The sequence below is a fragment of the Dermacentor albipictus genome, chromosome 4, assembly GCF_038994185.2.
Source record: "Dermacentor albipictus isolate Rhodes 1998 colony chromosome 4, USDA_Dalb.pri_finalv2, whole genome shotgun sequence".
Taxonomy (NCBI): Eukaryota; Metazoa; Arthropoda; class Arachnida; order Ixodida; family Ixodidae; genus Dermacentor; species Dermacentor albipictus.
The window spans coordinates 1,288,908-1,303,299 of record NC_091824.1 but is presented as its reverse complement, the minus strand read 5'-3'; the positions used below and the strand labels follow the sequence as shown (position 1 = coordinate 1,303,299).

The 14,392-nt window shown below is 41.9% G+C and overlaps 1 protein-coding gene and 1 non-coding gene across 3 annotated transcripts in view; both read right to left on the bottom strand.

Annotated features, from left to right (window-relative positions):
• The window catches only part of LOC135896277 (transmembrane protein 50A), a 251,652-nt gene that overhangs the window by 42,077 nt on the left and 195,183 nt on the right, over positions 1-14,392 (bottom strand). The window lies entirely within an intron of this gene.
• On the bottom strand, positions 8,315-8,389 carry TRNAS-AGA (transfer RNA serine (anticodon AGA)). The gene has a single exon. It is a non-coding gene; the product is annotated as a tRNA-Ser (tRNA).

Here is a 14,392-nt window from a genome sequence, read left to right as displayed (position 1 = left end):
CAGTTGAATAGCGTCGAAATGATCCGACAAGACCTGAACAGATTTCTCTGTGCATGAAACCTGGGCCGAAAGCTCAAGAACAGAACTTAGCTTGTGGTCAATTTCCGCCAACTTCACAAGGCTGTTGTTATCAGATGCCTGATTTGCAGTGGGAACATGGCTCTTTCTAGTGACAGGCTTACAGAAGGCACACTTCCACGTTTTCAGTGATGTATCGCACTTGTTATTAAATGCCTTGTCAGATACTCCAGAACAATCCCCTACATGAAAAACAAACTCGCACTCAGAACAAACTAGAACACGGTCAGCATTGTCCAGCGAAACTCGGCAAGCACTACAACGACCCATTGCGCACATCTTTAACTGGGAATTGCAGAAAAGCTGTTTAGATATGTGTGCGATGATCTCTGCGGCTGCCATCAAGTGATGGGAAATGCCCCATGAAATGATCAAGATTGTTGATCCACGCCGGCAGGGGATGCACACGTCAGTGTCCAACTCCTTGCCGCGCCAACTTCAAAAAAGAAAGGCCTCTGGTCCGGGGCAATGTCGGCGTGGTTTGGCACACCAGAGTGGCAGTCCCACAAACATCGTATGCTTCACATTTGCTAGTTAGTCCATGGCGAAAATCTGGGAATTGCAGACGAGCTGTTTAGAAACGTGTGCGATGCACTTCATGGCTCGAATGCAGCCTGGCATATCACTTGTGAACAGCTCTTGAAAGCGCTGAATGATTTCTGATCAGACACTTACCACTTAACGCTTTTTGCATTCCCTGAATTTTAATTCCCAAGGCCTTAAACCAACTTCTTTCCAGCAGGCTGCTGCCTTGTTTGCTCACTATTAGTAAAGGCAATTTTGCACACTTTCTTTTTTTTGAAGTGCACTTCTGATATTGCCTTTCCCCACATCTCAAGTGGCTCTTTCGTCCAAGGCATGAGCTGCATTCCAGTACTCTGAGGTGTAATTTTGCCCGCACTGTCTTCCATCGCTCGATACGTTTGACTGACCAACAAATGTGATGCCCCTGAGTCTACTTCCATCTGCACTTTCTTTTCCTTTTGAGTCAGCTCAGTGGTGATAAACTTTTCGGGCTTGTGAACTTCGTAAACTGAGTAAAGCTTTTCGATTTCGTGAAGCGGTCTGCTTGTCTGACTTTGCTTTCATGCCTGGTTTTTTGTTGGCTTCTGTGAAGCAGTTTGCTTTTGACTTGACTCCGATTCTTTTCTGAAGTGACAAACTCTAGGGATATGGCCCGTTTTTTTTGCAGTAGTGACATGCCACATAACGAAAGTTGCAAGTTTAAGAACTGTGCTTACCGCTCCAGTTGTAGCAGGTGACTTCTCTAGATGAAGCTGGTTCCCTTGAGCGAGTTTTGTGGACAGCCGTGTCACCTGTGGCTCTGTGTCCCGATTTCTCGTTGCTGTGATTGAGTTGCTTTTGTTGTCATGGCCATATCATAGGCCACAGCGAATGTAAGGTTTCTTTCTGCCAGCAGTCTATCATCATCTCGTCTAGTGGAAGCGTCTGGTATCCAAAACAAGTGTTTGACCAGTTTTTTCATTGTTGACAGGTGGTCAGCGATGCTTTTACCTTGAGCTTGGTTATGCTTGTAAAACAAAAATCTTTAGTAGAGTACCGATGGCTTCAAATGTATGTGTTCATGGATCACTTTCTGGATGATACCGTAGGCTGCAGCTGTCAGCCTTTTGGGTTTGACAGCGTCACAAGGAGCTGGGCAAAACTGCCCGCTTTTCTTCGTCCTTTGAAAAGTTCTTGGCTTCGCATTACATTTCCAGTCGCTTTACGTACTTGTCCTATGACGCACTTGTACCCAGGCTCTTTCTCTTTTTTTTTTTATGTATACATGCGAATTGGACAGGCCCATGCCAGTCCACTGCCTGACTCGTCGCCAACCGTAATGGATGTGACTCTGAGCCAGACAAGCAGCAAATGATAAAAGCCTTTATTCCGTGTGCGATTATATAGACAACAAACCGATGACATGTGGCTTACGTGCATATCAAAAAGAAAGTGGAGTTTGGTGCCATATCATACCATGCCAAAAATGGTAAAATCTGATAAATAGTTCATGTTTAGTCGTCAATTTGGATGATGCATTGTTTCCAGTAGAATTGCAATGAAAATGTTTAACAACGGGTTTAAAAATTGTCAATCAAATTTACCTATTTATAACGCAGTAACAACAGTTCAGCACCAATTCAACAGGTCGTAACAAAGCTTCAATGTTTGACCCCACCATTGAAAAAGCAGACTTCAGCAATTCCTTCGGCTCTGAACTAATTTACTGCGACAGCAACATACTTTCACGGCGGATAAGATCACCATTACCGTATTTACTCGCACAATGAACATACTCTCGTAATGAATGTAGCCTTCACTTTTCCAATCAAAAAGTGTGTGTGTGTTTTCTTCTCGCATAATGATTGCACCCTGAATTTGCTGCCGTGAAATAGGTGACCCATGATAGGACTTGGCATCTGATATGGCGTCCGGCGGGTGCAATTGTGTCACATGCTGTGCCAGACGCCGAATTGTTTCATGTCTCCTACTATTATTGCGAGAGCAATTATATGGACATTCCAGCCATATTGTACCTAAGCGGGTGAGGTTACCTCAAGCCGCATCTGTACAGCCTTTTCCCCTCATCCACCTCCATTTACCGCTCCTCTGTACGTGCGTGTGTGTGTGTGTGTGTGTGTGTAAACGGAAATCAATAAATCAATATTTTTAATTTGTCTTTGTCAAGCGCTATCTTTCCTAAATGGATGCATATAGCCAGAGTGTCGGTATTGTTCAAGAAAGGTGACGTTAATGATACTAAAAATTACAGACCCATTTCTATATTACCTGTTTTTTTTTTTTGAAGGGTCTAGAAAAACTAATACTAATGCAGGCTTTGAAGTTTTTTGACAAGCACAGCCTACTAATTTCTCCAGCCCAGTTTGGATTTAGAAAACGACAGTCTACAGAATTAGCACTACTCCATCAAAAAGAATTTATTTTATTGCAATTTGAAATTAAGAACACTGTCCTTGGTATTTATATTGATCTTACTAAAGTATTTGATTGCATCCTTCACGTGGTTCTACTTGATAAGCTTGAAACCTACGGCATTAGCGGGCATTGTGGAAGCCTTATAAAATCTTATCTTGATAATCACTATCAATATGCTGAAATAAACAATAGCCGCTCCAATTTGAAACACATCATCAGAGGCGTTCCTCAGAGTAGCATTCTTGGCCCGTTCCGGTTTATTGTATATATAAATGACTTAGTAAATATCTATAAAGATGCGAAATACGTAATGTATGCAGACAATGCCAGTATATTTTTTCCTGCACCTGACTCTAGTAGCCTTGTGAATAACGCTAACACTGCTCAGAAAATTTTTCATGTATGGTCAAAACAATACTGTCTGCAAATCAATATAAACAAAACAAAAGCAACTATTTTTAGGCCCAAATCTAAGCAAATAATCAGTTCCATCAACCTTGTTTATGACAATGTAAACATAGAAATTGTAGATAGTTTTAAAATACTTCGAGTTATTTTCACACAAAGTATGCTTTGGGACATGCACATAGAATCGATATTGGGCAAATTATCTCGTGTAGTTGGCATGATGGTGCGGCTGAGACCTCTTTTACCTTACAGAATCAAGGTTCTTGTTTATAGCACCCTATTTTTTTTCTACACTTTATTACTGTCTGCTCGTGTGGGGTACCACATCACGTACCAAACTAGAAAAGATACATATAGCTCCGAAAAAATTTTTGCGAGTACTATTTAACCTGCCTTACAATGCCCACACATCAGACTTATTTCCGAAAGCAAATATAATACCCGTGTTTAACCTTTATAATTACAAGTTAAGTCAAGCTTTCAAACGGGAGGTAAAAGAGAATTTAAAGTTTTTTCATGAGTTATCTAATCTCACCAGGAACCCACATTCTTACATCAAAAGGTGTACGGAACAGTGGAAGGTAGTCACTCCGCATGCCAATTATTCTACACAAAAGATATCATACACACTACCAACACTTTTAAATTTGTTTCTGAAATCAAGTCTTGATATTTATGTAACTGATGTACGAGCTTTACGTGAACATTTTGTCACTCAATCTTTCTTAAATAATTGAAGAGCGTTTTTCAGGTAATTTGTGTTTTTGCGTTTATTTTTTGTGCATATTTCATATGTAGTCAATTGCTATGTATATATACATCCATGTTCAATCGCTGTTTGCCTTGTAAAGGAGGCTGCGGGCTCTAGTCAAGTCGCTTGCCTCTAAAGCGACTTTTACCCGCAGTCTCCTCCATCACTGATGGAAATAAAGAAATTATTATTATTATTATTATTAAATTATTGCCGTCGTCGTCGCCACGCGCCTTCGGGTGTGGGTGTGAGTGAAAGCGAGCGAGGGAAGCCGACGATCATGGCTCAAACTCACGCGCTGTCTTTCATCACTCAAAAGGCCTCAAGGGGGGGGGGGGGGGGGGAGGGTATTGTACAATAGCGCCTGAGGGGCGCCGACCACTGCAGCTCAATCTCCCGTGTACAAGGCCGTAAAGCGGGAAGGAAACAAGCTGCCTTCAGTCGTGCACATGGCACCGGGGGGGAGGGGAAGGAGTGGGGGCGCGGTGTTTTACTCCGGCAGCAACTGCGCATTGCATAGCCGCGACGGGCCCTATCTTTAAAGCGATCTGCATTGGGGCTAAGTCAATGGCGACTCATACCTTTATGTGAGCTGCGTTCTCGTCGCTGAGTTTGCGTTGAAGCGAATGTTTGCATTTTATACGACCAATAAAACTACTATCCTTACTTCATGTAGCTGTCTACACATTTGCTATCACAATCGATGGTTAACATTTCAGGCAAATTTGACCTTTTTTTAGAGGTGGCCGCAGAAAACAGCATTTAAAATTTTACCCCCTCATAATGTACGCACCCCTCAACTTTGCGCATATTTTTTCGGGAAAGAAAGTGTGTTTATTATGCGAGTAAGTACGGTATATTTTCACCTGCTTTTTTCTCAAATGATTGTGCTCATCCCCTATGGGGAACTGGACAAGAAGCCAGAAGTTATGGGCAGTTTGTTAGATAGTAGAGGTGCAGTTGTATAAAAATGTATGAATTAAGAGAATTAAAAAAATTTATTAAGACAATCATAATTAAATTGCGTAATAGAAAAGAAAAAATCGTGTAGAATAAATCATTCCCGTTCGTTCTATCTCACAAGGAGCTATCATACTTGCATGATAAAATGTTTGCAGGCTGTGCACATGAGATGAGGAATAGGGTTTTGCCTATACACTCAACTCCCACTACAAAGAAATTGACAGTTTGTGAGAAAAAATTCGTTGAAGCGAAAATTTCTTTGCGATATTCACAGAAAAATAGTTAACTTGAACTGATTGGTAGACCACAGAAACCTTTATTTCCAAAAGTCAAGCAGTGTCGACTGCTTTATTCTTGCCAGGAACATCATGACGTGATTTTCACATTCTATGAGTAGTTGCATGGCGATGTCTTCATCATGCACAGCCATGCAGTTTCTCACGACGTCAAACGCACCCAGTACGCCTGCTGTGGCCGGCAGAAGCTGCAGGTCCGGCACTTTGTCTTCATCCGACTTCCCCTTGTCATGGACACTCTTTATAATGTTCTCATCACTAAGTTCCTCTTGGGCGATCACATCAATGTCAGCGTCAATGAAATCTTCCAGTTCGACACTGGATGGTACATTTCTGGCATCTTGAAGGGCCGCCCAATCACAACTGCCTCTGTCGGCGGAAGCATTGCTTCATTGCATTCGCCAGGATTATCAGCAGAGTCGGCATCTGGGTCTTCGAGCTTGAAGCCCGCAAGCATAAAACAGTTGGCAATGATTGAACATCCAGTTGCAGCTCATGCAGCAGCCATCATTTGCAGTGCCATGTACAAGTTTAACTTTGTGTTTCGATTCGTATCCACGTTCAATAGAGACCCTGCATCACTCGCTGGTGGTAGGCACACTTCAGGCTTCTAATTACACATAGGTGAGGTGGCTGGATTACAGAAGTGAAACTGGGCAGAAAGTACTTGAGCTCCACATTTGTGAGCTCTGTACCCAGAATATGATGGGTGGAAGTCATGAAAAATAGGATTAGCGGAGCTATGTCATGAAAAATAGGATCATCCTGCCGTGAATGATCCTCAAGTTTCTGAAGATGTGACTACAACCAGTGGTATCATGGCATCCACCGTACTCTGCACTGTCCTTATCAATGCAGTCTTGTCTTGCTTTGCAGTTTGCCCAGTCTTTTTTCAATTCCCTCTATTTTACTCTCAATGTTGCTTTGACTTGCCTTAATTGCTCGTATGCCAGTGATTAGCTCAGAATGACTTCTTCCAAACTCAACAGAGCACACCTAAACATCTTTCAGAAATTGAAAAATAATAAAACTTGTTGCTGAGCTAGTTGGTTCATGACTTAAAAACAAAGTTACGGCCCTTAGCAGACCAGGACATAATGAGACACAAACGACACATAAGGCCTCGAATACAGTTGAAACTTGATTTAACGAAATGATGTCCATGCTCGAACTATTTCGTTAAATCTGGAAGTTCGTAAAATCGAGTAAACTAATTTTTCGTTCCTAGGATCTAAAATTGTAATGTAGCGGCACACAAAGGCTATTGCAACACTATTTTCCGCTAATCCAGCCATCTGTCGCATAAACCATGAAATAAAAGCAACCACTGCCGCCCTACCGAGGTGGTGTTGAGTCGACTGTTCCGTGCATGGGCGCGGCATGCGGCCTCGTCAAAATAAAGCTAGGGATGTGATCATGGAGCCTAGATCTGTTAACGCGATAGCTTTAGAGCACACATCTGAAAAACCCATCTGCATCAAAATTAGAAAGAAATCACCACCTTTCTTTACTCATTTATTCCAGGAAAAACTTCGTTAAATCGACTTCGGCCAAGTTTGTTTCATTAATTCGGGTTGATGATAACGTTCAGCCCTATGGGTACCTGCCGGGGAATGTAAATTTTTTGTTAGATTGAGAACTTCATAAAATCCGGTTTCGTTAGATCAAGTTTTGACTGTATGTTGTTTCTTTATTTCCTTAAAGACCCCACATGGGAGTATTACATAAGGGGTGGGATTAAAACAATAGCTAAAACAAGATTAGTTAAGATGAGAGAATCGCTGACACTTCTGTGAATGCAAATGAGCTGGTGATGGCAGCGATGGCCATTACAGTCTATAACTACACGAGGGAAAAAGGAAGATGAAAAAGTGACAGTGCACATTTTGGGGCAAGCGACGTTTGTGTCTCACTTCGTCCTCGTCTGCTTAGCGCCACCTTGTCTTTAAGTGAAAAATAATGTTCGTTTCTTTCGGATGAGTCCCGAGATAAAAATGCCGGCAGATCCCATGCCCTGTGGGAATCGATGTTATGTGAAGCAGTGTGCGGGGAGCCTACCAAGTTATTGAAACGACCATGAGATGACGAAGATGTAGGCGGCTGTTTCATGACCTACATGACACACATGTTGTGACCTATCATTTATGTTCATCTTACACTCTTGTCGTTCCATGGCAATTTTGGTACATGCCAAGACAGTCTGCCGTTTTGTGACCTATGTGACACACGTTACATTTGTGTCGTGTGATAGGCCATAACATTCATGTTATGACCTATCATTTATGTTTGTCATACACTCTTGCAAGGGATAGAAGCAGCCAAGAAAGTTTTGCAGCAGCTCTGGTAGCAGCAAATTTGCCACTTTGGAGCAGTTTTGTAGCATGAATTGTATGTTTTGGAGAAGTAAATATGCATTTTGGTGCACCTTGGTAATCTTGAATATGATAGAAATACAGGTATATGAAGAAAACGTGTTCCTTATTTGACTTTGCAGAACACAATTAGGCTATGGCTGATCAGTTCTGCAGAATCCCGCAAGGCGAGCAAGATTTATGACAGGAAGAAATAGTCGTCCACCCGACTGTCCATAGCATGAAGCTACAAAGAGCCCATAGAGGTTTCTTAGCAACCAACATTAAATTACATACCGGATGTGCCAACTAAATGTGGCCAATAAAGTATAACGAAGAGCTTTTCGTGAATCGTGCCTACTCTATGCTAACAGGCTTATTTAACGTAGTAGTTCTGCGGAAACCCGCAAGGTGGAGAGAAGTAATGAATAAAGGGAAAATCAGACATCCACCTGATCGTAGCAATTGCTACAAACGAAACCCACACGGGTTCCTCGAAAGAAAAGCCTCATAGCTAAAGAAAAATTCGTCCTGGTCCGGGACTCAAACCCGGGACCACCGCCTTTCTGGGGCAGCAGCTCTACCATCTGAGCTAACCAGGCGGCTAGCAGATGGCAGGGCGAAGTCGAATTTGTCGATAACACGAAGCAAAGGCAAGAGTTTGACGTAGTAGTTCTGCGGAAACCCGCAAGGTGCACAGAAGTAATGAATAAAGGGAAAATCAGACATCCACCCAATCGTAGCAATTGCTAAAAAGGAAACCCTTACGGGTTTCCTTTCTTTTCCTATTATATGCGGAAGGGAACCCATCATTGTATACCTCCAGTGGAAGAACATTCTTGAAGCCATCCAGCACGGCCTCTCACCTCACCCGGAGCATAAAAGCTGGCGACGACCCAGCACATCCCAAAGGGCACGGCAGCAGGGCTTGCACACAGATGGCTCCCCCGCTTGTCTTCTTTATGCAGGTAAGAAGACGTTTTGGAAAGTGTTTTCGCTCTAGTGAGCGCTGTCTCGTCGTGCTGCCGTGCCCTACGGTGCTTCTCAATTCTCTGTATGACATGGTGTACCTTGCAAAGTTGTTATTGCTTACCGGAGATGTCGAGACAAATCCCGGGCCTGACCTTTCGGGCCTTGCCGAACAGTTAACTCAAATCACCGCTTATATAAAGACAATAAAGGAAGAACGACTGACATCGATAGATCAAAAACTAGAACGTCTATCATGCCTTGAAGATAATGTTTCAGCTTGCACTAAACAAATCGCTAGCCTACAAAAAACTGTACCGTCCTTGGAATTAAGGCTAGACGATCTAGAGAATTGATCCAGAAGGTCGAACCTTATTGTGTATGGTATGCAGGAAGATACAGAAGAAAATACCAAATCTCTGGAACGCGCAGTGAATGAAAAGGTCATTAGGCATACTTTGAAGTTAGAAACAGTGGCAATAGAACACATCCACAGACTAGGCAAACCAATGGCAAACAAAACAAGACCAATAATCTTTAAGTTACTAGACTTCTGAGACAAAACAAAAATTTTGAGTAACTGTCAAAAACTCAAGGATACTGATTATGCCATCAGTGAAGACTTTTCACCGCGAGTTCGAGATATTAGGAAGAAGCTATGGCTATATGGAAAAGCAAGGAAGGAATCCGGTGATAAAGTGACCCTGGTCTACGACAAACTAAAGATTAATAGTTGCCTTTATTCTTGGGACGAGGAAAATAATGAGGTGAGCCCCATTACATCCACTTCAAGCGATACAAAAAACCAGAACGTCGGTACGCGAACCTTGCGTCCCCGCCGTCACCAACATCCAAAATAATGTTCGGTAATATTAACGCTCGAAGTGTTAGTAGTAAGCTTGGACCCCTCGAATCAATGTTAATAGCTTTCGAACCGGAATTTATAGGCATAACAGAGACTTGGCTAACCAAAGATGTCAAAGACTTCGAAATTACTCCCCCAAACTACGTCATTATTCGCAAAGATCGGCCAACACGAGGCGGAGGTGTTGCTATTTTGTTAAAATGGAAATTCCGTACGTTAAGTTGCCTGACGTTGAGGAGGTTGAAGCTGTATTTTGCAAACTTTGCTTTGCCAATACCATCTTCATTGTTGGATGCAATTATTGTAGTCCTTCTACTGATGTGAATGTATTGCAATCATTGCACGTGTATATGCAGCAGCATGTGAAGGGGACCAAGCTCATATTACTAGGCGACTTTAATCTCCCTGATATCAACTGGCACACACTGCATCACCGTTCACCTTGCGCAGATATTCTTTTCGACATTATGCTCTCTTTTAACCTAACCCAGATAATAACTGAACCCACGCGTGTACAAGGATCCAGTTCTAACATTTTAGACCTAGTATTTTTAAGCAATCATTTTCCCACCCATAACGCTAAATTCGAAGTCTCAACCAGCTTGTCAGATCATAAACTAGTATTGTGTGAGGTGCCGTATCAAGATTCGCTACCCTCTTCACAATCAACAAAAACGTATAAAGACTACAGCAGAGCTGATGATACAAGCACCATTGATACACTGTCATTTCAACTATCATCATTCAACTCGCACATGATGGAAACACAGACAGAAATTTTATGGCACGAATTTAAGTCCATCGTGTCATATTGCATCAGTAACTATGTCCCCTTGAAAACTAAGAAAACTCATAAACATAACCCCTGGATAACTCGGACAGTTATTCATGCAAAAAGGAAAGTTCGCCGAATCAGAAGAAACAAAAAATCTCATCCCTCACAACGAACTGCTCAACAATTAACTTACGCCGTGGACGATTTGACAACAAAAATTAAGAAGGCCAAATCACACTATTTTACAAACACACTTCCTAACTTTATAAAGAATGCTCCCGAAAAATTCTGGCGTTATTTAAACCCTAAAATATGAGATGAAAGACCGACATCTCCTGCGGATAACAAAAACGCTGCGACTTCTTTGAATAATTATTTCTGCACTATTTTTACATCTGATAACAGAGAACTACCAGGAATAACCTCTGGCACTGGTGTGAAGATGGAACCATTAATTATAACAGATACAGGAGTACTAAATCTTTTACTAAATCTTGACACAAAAAAAGGACCAGGGCCAGATAACAACCCTAACATATTCCTTCATCGATATGCCGAGTGGATGGCAAAATTCCTAATCCTCCTTTTTAACAAATCCTTATCCACCTGCACCCTTCCTACGGAATGGAAAACTGCCAAAATAACACCAATACACAAATAAGGAAATAAATCTGATCCTTCAAACTACAGACCCATATCATTAACCAGTACAATATGCAAGTTATAAGAACATATTATTTTAAAACATGTAAATGCTTATCTAGAAGTAAATGATATCTTAACCCCTTGTCAGCGCGGCTTTCGTTAAGGCCTTTCTACTATTACGCAATTAATTGAATTAACACATGACATATCCAAGAGCACTGATAACCAGAAACAAATAGACCTCATATTTTTAGACTTTTCGAAGGCATTCGAGCGCGTGTCAGACACTAAACTTCTTGCAAAACTAGAACTAACTTTGGCAAGCGGCCCTATCCTTGATTGGATTAAAAACTATCTTAGTAATCGCACACAATTTGTTGAAATTAACAAGAGGTCCACGACAACTAACGCTGCATCAGGAGTACCCCAAGGAAGTGTCTTAGCCCCAGTATTACTCTTAATCTTTATTAATGACTTACCAGCATACAGTTCACAGAATATCAAACTTCTTGCAGATGACTGTGTTCTTTTCCAGGAAATTAAGTGCCTTGATGACCATAGAACTTTAAATAACACCATAACAGCAGTTTCCCAGTGGTGCAAAGACTGGCAGATGGCTATCAATCTAAAAAAGTCCGTTCTATTATCTATAACCAGAAAAAAAAAACATACATCAGCCTTCCAGTACACCCTTAACAACATTCCTCTTGCATCTGTACATGAGCATAAGTACCTTGGTGTGACACTGACATCTGACTTCAGGTGGGATTCTCACATTAACAATATCACATCAACCGCAATAAGAAAGTTATTCTTCATTAACAGACGCCTTAAACTAGCACCATCTGAAACAAAGTTACTCGCATATAAAACACTTATAAGACCGGTTCTACAGTACGCCACACCGTTGGGTTCCCGTTTACTAACAAGCTGATTAAAAAACTTGAAGGGATACAGTGAAAAGCGCTGAGATACATCACAGACTCACCAACAGCATTACTGAAACGGGCAGAACTTCCAACCATGCATAACAGAGTCAAGCTTGCTAGACTAAAAATCATGTATCACTTAATACACAATCAACTTAAACTGCCTATTATGAAATACATATCAACGTCCTCGAATAGATTAACTCGTCATAAACACACACACACATTAAGCGAATTTTCATTTTACACTGATATTTTCAAATACTCATTTTTCCAAGGGCGACACGAGAATGGAATAATCTTAACACAAGTATCACTGACAGCTCATCCTTAGATACGTTTGGTACCCTGATTGCGGATCAACTATACGCATTGCAGCAATAATTCTTCTCATTACTTACGTAGTTCCTTGTTGCCTTGTTATTTTAACGGTGTTTGTGCTGTTTGTGCTAAGAATACCTGGCTCTGGACAGGCCGCCATAGGAACATGAACCTGGCAACGTTTAACGCTAGAACGTTGTCTAGTGAGGCGAGTCTAGCAGTGCTATTGAAGGAATTAAGACGGCAGTAAATGGGAAATAATACGGGTCAGCGAAGTTAGGAGGCCAAAAGAAGCATATACAGTGCTAAAAAGCGGGCACGTCCTGTGCTACCGGAGCTTAGCAGAGAAACGAGAACTAGGAGTCGGATTCCTGATTAATAAGAATATAGCTGGTAACATACAGGAATTCTATAGCATTAACGAGAGGGTGGCACGTCTTGTGAAACTTAATAAGAGGTACAAAATGAAGGTTGTACAGGTGAAGGTTGTCATGATGACCAAGAAGTCGAAAGCTTCTATGAAGATGTGGAATAGGTGATGGGTAAAGTCAAAACAAAATACACTTACTGATGGGCAACTTCAATGCCAAGGTAGGCAAGAAGCAGGCTGGAGACAAGGCAGTGGGGGAATATGGCATAGGCACTAGAAATGGCAGGGGAGAGTTATTAGTAGAGTTTGCAGAACAGAATAATATGCGGATAATGAATACCTTCTTCCGCAGGCGGGATAGTCGAAAGTGGACGTGGAGGAGCCCGAACGGCGAGACTAGAAATGAAATAGACTTCATACTCTGCGCTAACCCTGGCATCATACAAGATGTGGACGTGCTCAGCAAGGTGCGCTGCAGTGACCATAGGATGGTAAGAACTGGAATTAGCCTAGACCTGAGGAGGGAACGAAAGAAACTGGTACATAAGAAGCCGATTAATGAGTTAACGGTAAGAGGGAAAATAGAGGAATTCCAGATCAAGCTACAGAACAGGTATTCGGCTTTAACTCAGGAAGAGGACCTTAGTGTTGAAGCAATGAACGACAATCTTGTGGGCATCATTAAGGAGTGTGCAATAGAAGTCGGTGGTAACTCCATTAGACAGGACACCAGTAAGCTATCGCAGGAGATGAAAGATCTGATCAAGAAACGCCAATGTCTGAAAGCCTCTAACCCTACAGCTAGAATAGAACTGGCAGAACTTTCGAAGTTAATCAACAAGTGTAAAACAGCTGACATTAGGAAATATAATATGGATAGAATTGAACATGCTCTCAGGAACGGAGGAAGCCTAAAAGCAGTGAAGAAAAAACTAGGAATTGGCAAGAATCAGATGCATGCGTTAAGAGACAAAGCCGGCAATATCATTACTAATATGGATGAGACAGTTCAAGTGGCTGAGGAATTCTATAGAGATCTATACAGTACCAGTGGCACTCATGACAATAATGGAAGAGACAATAGTCTAGAGGGATTAGAAATCCCACAGGTAACGCTGGAAGAAGTAAAGAAAGCCTTAGGACCTATGCAAAGGGGGAAGGCAGCTGGGGAGGATCAGGTAACAGCAGATTTGTTGAAGGATGGTGGGCAGATTGTTCTACAGAAACTGGCCACCCTGTATACGCAATGCGTCATGACCTCGAGCGTACCGGAATCTTGGAAGAACGCTAACATAATCCTAATCCATAACAAAGGGGACGCCAAAGACGTGAAAAATTATAGACCCATCAGCTTACTGTCAGTTGCCTACGAACTATTTACTATGGTAATCGCAAATAGAATCAGGAACATCTTAGACTTCTGTCAAGCAAAGGACCAGGCAGGATTCCTTAAAGGCTACTCAACAATAGACCATATTCACACTATCAGGTGATAGAGAAATGTGCGGAATATAACCAACCCATATATATAGCTTTCATTGATTACCAGAAAGCATTTGATTCTGTCGAAACCTCAGCAGTCATGGAGGCATCACGGAATCGGGGTGTAGACGAGCCGTATGTAAAAATACTGAAAGATATCTATAGCGGCTCCACAGCCACCGTAGTCCTCCATAAAGAAAGCAACAGAATCCCAATAAAGAAAGGTGTCAGGCAGGGAGATACGATCTC